This window comes from Coenobita brevimanus, chromosome 61 (genome assembly GCF_032717465.1).
Source record: "Coenobita brevimanus isolate Jiangsu-jjx chromosome 61, ASM3271746v2, whole genome shotgun sequence".
NCBI classification, from domain to species: Eukaryota; Metazoa; Arthropoda; class Malacostraca; order Decapoda; family Coenobitidae; genus Coenobita; species Coenobita brevimanus.
Window position 1 is genome coordinate 37,733,235 of NC_137014.1, and position 8,520 is coordinate 37,741,754.

The following is an 8,520-nucleotide window of genomic DNA, read 5'->3' on the forward strand; positions in this document are numbered from 1 at the left end:
ACCCTTCCACCCTCCTGTCTCACCCATGTATACTTATAAATATCTTTCTTCTCAAACAGCGTATTCCCAATCACCATCTCTCGCTCAACACACATCGCTATCATTCGTTCCCCATTTTCATTTCTTCCAGGCACACCATGCATACCAACTACGCCTTCAACTGCTACATTTCCCACTCTAGCATTCAGATCTCCCATCATTACCACATTCACATTCGCTCCAAAACTCTGCAGACACTCATCAACATCATTCCAGAAAGACTCCCTCTCTTGTTCATCCCTTTCACTACCAGGCCCATATGCACTCACAAACACCCACAACTCACGTTCAAATTTCGCTTTCACCCACATCAGTCTCGATGACACCTCCTTCCATTCAATCACACATTGCTGTACTTCCGGACTCACTAACAAGGCCACACCTTCTCTTGCCCTTCCTCTATCAACACCTGACAATCTTCCATTCACACTTCCAAACATAGACTCCCCCTTCCCTTTCATCTTCGTTTCACTCAAAGCTAACACATCCAACTTTCTTCTCACAAACATTCTCCCAATCTCCTCCCTTTTAGCCTCAATCGTACTACATCCACGCACATTCATAGACCCAATCTTCAGGGTACGGGGATAACTCCATCCCCCGTCCCTTTCTCTGGCCTGTCTCTTTTTAGGAACTAAAAAACAGAGGAGGGGGTCCCTAGTCCCCTCACCCCGCCCCTTTTAGTCGCCTTTTACGACACGCAGGGAATACGGTGGCAGTATTCTTCCTAACACAACCTGGCCGCAGAGTAGTAGTACGACCCCATAGTGCGGCCAGGTTGTGTCCCCCCCGCCACCAAATTATGTTGTTGGATAAGGTACAAATTACCTACAAACCAAATTTGAAAACAATTCGCAAAACTCTACGGTATTCAGTCACCGTGTTTCACAAAAAGCCAAACTATACTGGTATTAAAAAATGTATGGTGGCTGGCACTCACTCGTCTTTGATCAAATCCTCACCAAATTAACAGACTTCTGCACATCCACTTAGCTGCTATTTCTTGAAGGTGTCGTGAAAATTCGTCAACAACTTTTCGAGATATGTCGGGAACACACACACACACACACACACACACACACACACACACACACACACACACACACACACACACACACACACAAACTATATCACCTTGCCTTGCCAAAGGCAGGCGATAAATATATGGCGGCTGGTATTCGGTAATCCTTGATCAAATCCCATCCTCACCAAAAGTAGGCTAATAGGTTTCTGCACATCCACACAGTTGCTGTTTTCTGAAGGTTTGGTGAAAAATCGTCCGCAACTTTTCGAGATATTTTGGCAACACACACACACACACACACACACACACACACACACACACACACACACACACACACACACACACACACACACACACACACACACACACACACACACACCACTCGCTGGCTCAGTGGTAACGCTCTAGCCTAGCATCTGCTAAGACGGAGGTTGGTGCCTTGTTCGGGATGCGAAAAGTTTCACTGACGATGCGGGTGGTTACTGTCCCCCTTAAGCAAGAGGATGGGTGTGTGCGTGTGTGAAGGTCAAGTCTTTGCCCTCAGATCGGACTATATGAGCTCTCAGCTCTCTTCCAGGAGGGTAAAAGGCTGATGATCACAACCCTCACGTGATCCTGACCGACCCGGTGAAGTACACACACACACACACACACACACACACACACACACACACACACACACACAAATTCTATCTCCTTGCCAAAGGTGGGCGATAACTAACTGCAATAAAATGAAAATCGCAACATCGCATGAAAAGGCTAAAAATACTTATACTGTAGTGTCAAGAAAAAATGTTGGGTTCTACAGTATACTGCTCTTACTCTAAATTGGCCTAAAACTGCTATCTCTCCATCCTGAATGCTAAGCAATGACGACAGATTAATACCGGACTATAATGTTAGTAACGAAGTGCTATGCAAAGGATGTAAAACTGTAGCATTGTCTTTTTCTGCCACTGAGCTGTGTGAAATAGGCTGCAAATGGCACGAAGATCCGGGTCAAGTTAAAGAAGTATAACATCTAAACGTAAGGAGCTCATTTCTTTCAACATGTATAGACAGTGAGATATTCAGATTAATCTACACAGCCAAGCCAGCCTCAACAGTGTGCTCCACCTTCCCTCTCATTACCACCTCACTCGAGTCTCTCTCACCCACAGTGTTGAGTCTCTACACTGTGCTCTCACCCTAACCCATGCAGACCCCGCCCCCTCCCCTCCCTCTCTCTCTCACTCTCTCTCATACCAAGCTGCCTCCATTTTTCCTCCTGCCTTGAAGATCCACACAGAGATATCAAACCCCCAGGCATTATATAATCCCGTTCGCATAATAATAAGCAGATTACTAATAAATACTTCGCACCTTATAGTCACATACCACAACTGGACTGGGTAAGATGACAGATAAAGCGGAGACAGATGTGAGGGATAGATTGAAAGGAGATGGGGAGGAAACGGGGTAGGGTGAGGGGGAGAAGGGATACGAGAGGGAGAGGCTAGGGGAAGGGGGAGGGGGAGGGGGGATGTGACAAGGCCAGGGTAAAGGGGAAGAGAAGAAATGAAACTGGGATGAGGAGGGGAGGAAGAGGCGACAAGGGCAGGAAGAGAAGGAATGATAATATGAAAGGGAGGGATGAGGAGGGAGGAGGAAGGGGGAGGGGAAGGTGAAAGATAGGAAGAGGGGAAGGGCGGAATGAAAGGGAGGAGTGGGGGGGGGACATAAGAGGGAGGGGTGATGGAGAGTGCGAGGTGTATAAAAGTGTTAGCTGCTCCCTCACCTGCACCACTGTGACCACACCTGCAGCCACACCGTGAGTCTTACGCCATCACCATTCATATCTTCACCGCTCACACCCTCGCTCCTCCATCGGTTACCGGTGCACAGTATTCTCGGATTATCAAAAGCTTGAATTAGTGGTCCGTGTCGATGTACTGGCTAGTAACTCTTACAGGACGTGAACAGTCTTTATTATTATATTTCTGCTATCTCCGCAAGATTAGACAACTTCAGCTTAGGACTGGTTTCCCATTACGTAAGGTTAAAAAGTTTTCAGTATTTACATACATATTTTTTTTACGTGTCCGCCTCTAGGCAAAGGCTTCAGTGCCTATTCCCAAGTCCCAGTTGTCATCCTTGGGGTTCAGTAGTCCTCCTACAACTCCACATGTCACCACTTCGGCGCTAACATCCACCATCCATATTGAATTCATGCTAGGGCTGTCTCATACAGGACTGGTGTTTTGGTACATACATACATTTGGTACATACATATATACATAAATAAAATATATATATATATATATATATATATATATATATATATATATATATATATATATATATATATATATATATATATATATATATATATATATATATTGGTGGTAGGTGGTGGCGACCATCATCCACTCACTTGATGTAATGCTGCCTACTTCTTCCTTAGCCTTTATCATTTTCTTTCTGTGCCTGCCCTCCGCTCTTCCTATATTTCCCATCTTTCCTGTCACTTCTTATTGCTCTTCTTTCCTTTACAGGTGGCTTTACATTGAATGACATGCCAAATGGTTTCCTGTAAACCAAGAAACCATTTACAACGCTAGGTGGTAACCATATAACCAGCCCATACGTGCTCCCTACGTGTCAACAAGTGGGTTGGTGGAAGGTTAGTGCCCCCTCCCCGTAAAACCAATAACTCAAAGTCTAATGGCCACCCTTTAGGGGATTATGGCGTCTGGCTATACATATACACACACACACACACACACACACACACACACACACACACACACACACACATATATATATATATATATATATATATATATATATATAATGCCTTGACTATACCCTTCCTCTAACTTGAGCTAAAACTGCCACCTCAATCTCTTTAATACTGAGTTGTAACAATAGATTATCAATAGAATATGATGCTAGTCACCAAGAAGTGCTACGCAAATAATGTAAACCAGTTTTACTCTTTTCTGCCTCTGAACTACGTGAAATAATCTGCAAAAGGACAAAAAAAATCTGGACCAAATCAAGATAAAACTGGTACAGTCACGAAGAAATGATATGGAAAGGACGTAGAGCTGTAGCATTATCTCTTTCTACCATTGAACTAAACGAAATAAGGTGCAGAAGGATGAAAACCTGAGCCAAGTTAAGTACATTCGGGGGAAATGTTCTTCTACAGCACATTATCTTGAACGTGCTGGAGAGGGACCCCTTCACATCGTGGCACCGATAAATCTGAATGGTTCTGCTGCCCAGCTATGCAAATGTTCCTCATGTTCCTCCCTATCCCCCGAAATGAGGATGACGGACTGCGTGAGGAGAAAAAAAAAATAAAGCACTGTCTTCAATCTGTACCAAGCCTAATGCGATCTTGCTAAACCCAAATTCTCGGACAAATCAGGTAAAATATAACTATACCCTCAGAAGATTTGCCTTAATATTCTCTTGGTGCTGTTCCACCGGGCTACTGGGAACTGAGCCTGAGGGAGGGAGAGGAGCATCGTCTTGTTATCTAGTCTCTCTGATTAATCATTATGGCAGAAAACTACCACATTCTTTAAACACATTGGCTCGCCTGTCTGAAAATGTCACCGAATCCTCACAGTGCCGGATAAGATGTCAGCATTCCCAGTAATCTCAGCTTTGACGGGATGATGTTAGTGGTTCACGGTTTTGAAGGGATATGATGTCAGTGGTCCTCGACACACCCGTTATTGCGGATTTCACACTCATGTTCTGCCTCAGCCCATCATATTTACAGGAGGGTGGGGAAAGGGTTTGTGGTGTAGGGGAAGGTGGGTATAGGGAGGAGAGAGTGAAGGGTGGGGAAAGGTGGGATAGGGAAGGAGTCGAGGGTGGAGGAAGGTGGGGATAGGAACGAAGGGGTGGAGGATAGGTGAAGGTGAGGATAGGGAAGAGGAGTGAAGGATGGGGGAAAGCGGGGATAGAGAGGAGGGTTGTGAGTGTGTGTGGTGGGGGGAAGGTGTGGCGGGAGGGGTCTGGTAATGGGTGGGGTTGTATAAAGATCGGTGAAACTCCCCGGACGTGTGTTTGGTGGCACCAGGCAAATGTGGTTCTTCCGGTCGTTACCTTACTTCTGAGGGACATTTAACTGACCAGCTCCCCTCCCACTGTCTTCTCTCCTCACCACCTTTGTCCATCACAATTAACCAGTTCCAGGTTTTCTTTCTCTTGGTGTCCCCCTTCCTTCACTGGTAAAAAACGGAGAAAACTGAGACTTGTGTATTGTAAATTATAATACTCTAACTTTTAAAGGCTTTTGTAACTCTGAATAATCTGTGGTAGTGTCACAATCAAAAGTTCGTCGACACTTCCCTGTAGACCGTGGTGATATAAGGTACTGTGGTGATATAAGGTGCTGTGATAAAAAAAAAAAATACACGGCAGGAAGGTATGAGAAGGAAGGACACTGGCGTTTGGGTGTGAGGAATATTCGTAAACATAATGCTGACCGAGAACTGTGGGCAGGGGGAGTTTCGTTCATTTTGGTATAGTTTTTGCTGTGAACAACACTTAAGCAGCATTCTTTTAACTTTATTAATACGATAACAATTGCTTTATTTTATACCCGAAACCGCCAGACGTTATTATTGAGTTGAGACCTATCGTAGCGAAGGGGTTAAAATGACGTATTCCCCATCCGTCACGCCCAGTTTCCCGCCACTTCATAATGTCCCCTGTTTCCGTTAATGACGCTGGTGACGGCGGTGGTTAAGTCAGGTACCGTGACGCGAGGCAGGGATACCGTACATGATAGACTGAAGGGGTACATGATACGCTTGACGCTGATCCGAACTGAACAATGCTTGGACTATTACTATCTGCATTTGAGATTTCGTAAAACCTCTTCCTTAGCGATCTATTCTGCATAGTACGCCTCAGTGTCCTACTGCATGTTACTGATGAAAGTATGATGATATTAAAGGGATGTGAATAGGTTACAATAGGGTGTTAATGGGCACGATACAACATAAATCAGTCTTAACTTCCTTCCGTGCGGTGCCTCATTATGGAAGCTAGCGTTGGGGACTAAGACTCAGGGTCCTATGACTAACTCCGCTAAATAAGTTGTTTGACGTTAGATTGAGAAGAATGCTAGAGTTGCTCCGACCATGAGAGGGGTAATGGTGACGGTATTAACACTCCCAGGCATTATGACTCGCTGTAAACTGAATAAATCATCTGGCTTTGGCTGAAAAATATACAAGAGTTTCAGACGGTAAGAAGGTTAGTACAAATGATGATTTAAAATCCTCTCCCCCCTTCTCTCTCTCTCTCTCTCTCTCTCTTTTGCTCTTCCATCTTAAATCCTTGTATCTTCGAGTTATTTAAGACAGAAACATGGGGATGATGATGATGAAGATGATAATGATGATGGTGATAACAAAAAAAGTGCATACTCTCTGTAATATTTCAGGCCTAGGAAGATGAGGCTGGTGACTGTGACTATGATGCTGTTGATAGTAACGGTGATGGTGATGGTGAGGACAGTGAACGCCTGGCCCAGTATCCTTGCCCTGTTTGGCATCTATACCCAGGACATCTGCTGCCGGCGCCATCTTCACTACTGCTGCGATACTTCCAACCACTACACCACTTTCTACGCAGGTCAGTACACACACACACACACACACACACACACACACACACACACACACACACACACACACACACACACACACACAAATCTGAGTTAATGTTAAGGTTCAATAAGCCAATAAGTTGCCTGTAATTAATGGAGTGGCCAGTGATTATACAGGTGAGAAGCATGTCATCTGAGGTCAACTTTAAGTCCCAAAGGTCACGGTGATTCCTATGGTTAATTAAATGACCTGGAGGCAGTCACACTAAATCTATTTAAAAAAAAAAAAGTCTAAGGGGTTTTCTTGGGTGTAACGAATGGGTCCTGGACTGCTGGGAGAGAGAGAGAGAGAGAGATGAGGGAGGGGCTGGAGAGAAAGGGAGAGTGAGGGTGAAAGTCAGAGGCAGGAAGTTGTTTCTTTGTTATTACGTGGTTACTTTTGAGCCAGGGGCGAGGGGAAGGAGTTAAGGGAGGAGGGAGGGGCGGGGGAAAGTAATAGGAGGGAAGGAAGGAGATGGAGGGCATAGAAGAGAAGATGAGGGTAGAGAAGAAACGGAGAGAAGGGAGGTGGAGAGGGAAGGAAGAGGTAGGTGGGAGAAATGAAGGGAAGGAGGAAAGAGTGAAGGAAGGTTGAGCAGGAAGGAAGACAGAAGGAAAATGGAATAATGAACGGATGAAGGAGGGAAGGAAGAAAAGATGAAGGAAGGGGGAGAAAGAAGGGCGAGACGGAAGGAAAGGGATGGAGGGATGACTGAAGGAAGGAGTAGAGAGTAGGCAGGGAAGGAAGAGGAAGGAAGGAATAATGAAAGGATGAAGGAAAGAGACAGATAGGGAAGAGAGGAGAAGGGAGGACTGAAGGAAGGAGTTAAGGAAGTGCGAGGGGGATGGAAAATGGGTAAAGTGTAGGAAAAAAGGATGGAGGAAGGGTGGGTAGGGTGGTGAGAAGGAGGATGGAGAAAGAGTAGGGTTGGGTGGTAGAGGGGAGGGGAGAGAGGGTGAAGGCCATGAGGCGGCGAGAGAAAGTGTACGTAGCGTGTAAGTTAATATTCCCCTCAGGGTATACGAGTCTCCCAACAGCTATCATTAACAGCGACACCAGCAATAAAGACGGCTACAAAAACAGCACTGACACCAACGACAGCAACAGTAATAATAAAGTAGAGGTGCATTTCCTTCCTGTACATTCAGAGGAAACATGGAAACTGCACACCTAATCCTGCGATACGTATGTCGATGTCGTTCAAATCCATGAACTCACTTTCCCCTAATTCTCATCGTTAAAATTTTTCATACGGCTACTGACCCCCAAGAATCACTGGGGAATCACGCTCCACAAATGTCGCATTACGGGTGAGTGTCCATTGTGCAATATGCAGTAAGATATCAAAGTTATATCTGCTCTCCTCCCTCTCTTTTGTATCCTTTATAAGTCTTAAAGGAGCTGACTCCTCCCACAAAAAAAAAAAAAAAAAAAAAAAGGAAAATTTTATATACTGGAAGGCATTATCAAGAAACCAGACGAATTGACCTGAGAAATTTTGTTGAAATCCATAGGCTCACTTTCCCTTATTTCTGTTCGTTATTATTTCTGGGAGGGGACTGACCCTCAAGAATCACTGGGAGGGGGTCACGCTCCCTAAATATCGCATTATGGATGAGAGTCCATTGTACAGCATGTACTAAGATATCAAGGCCATATCTGTCCTCCTTTCACTATTTCTGTGAATTTGTGAATTTTTAATTTCGTGAGGGAAGCTGGCCTCCCCCTTAAAAATCATGGTTGGATTTTTTTTTTTTTTTTTTTTTTTTTGTGGAAGACCTTCCCAGAAGCACAAGGAAC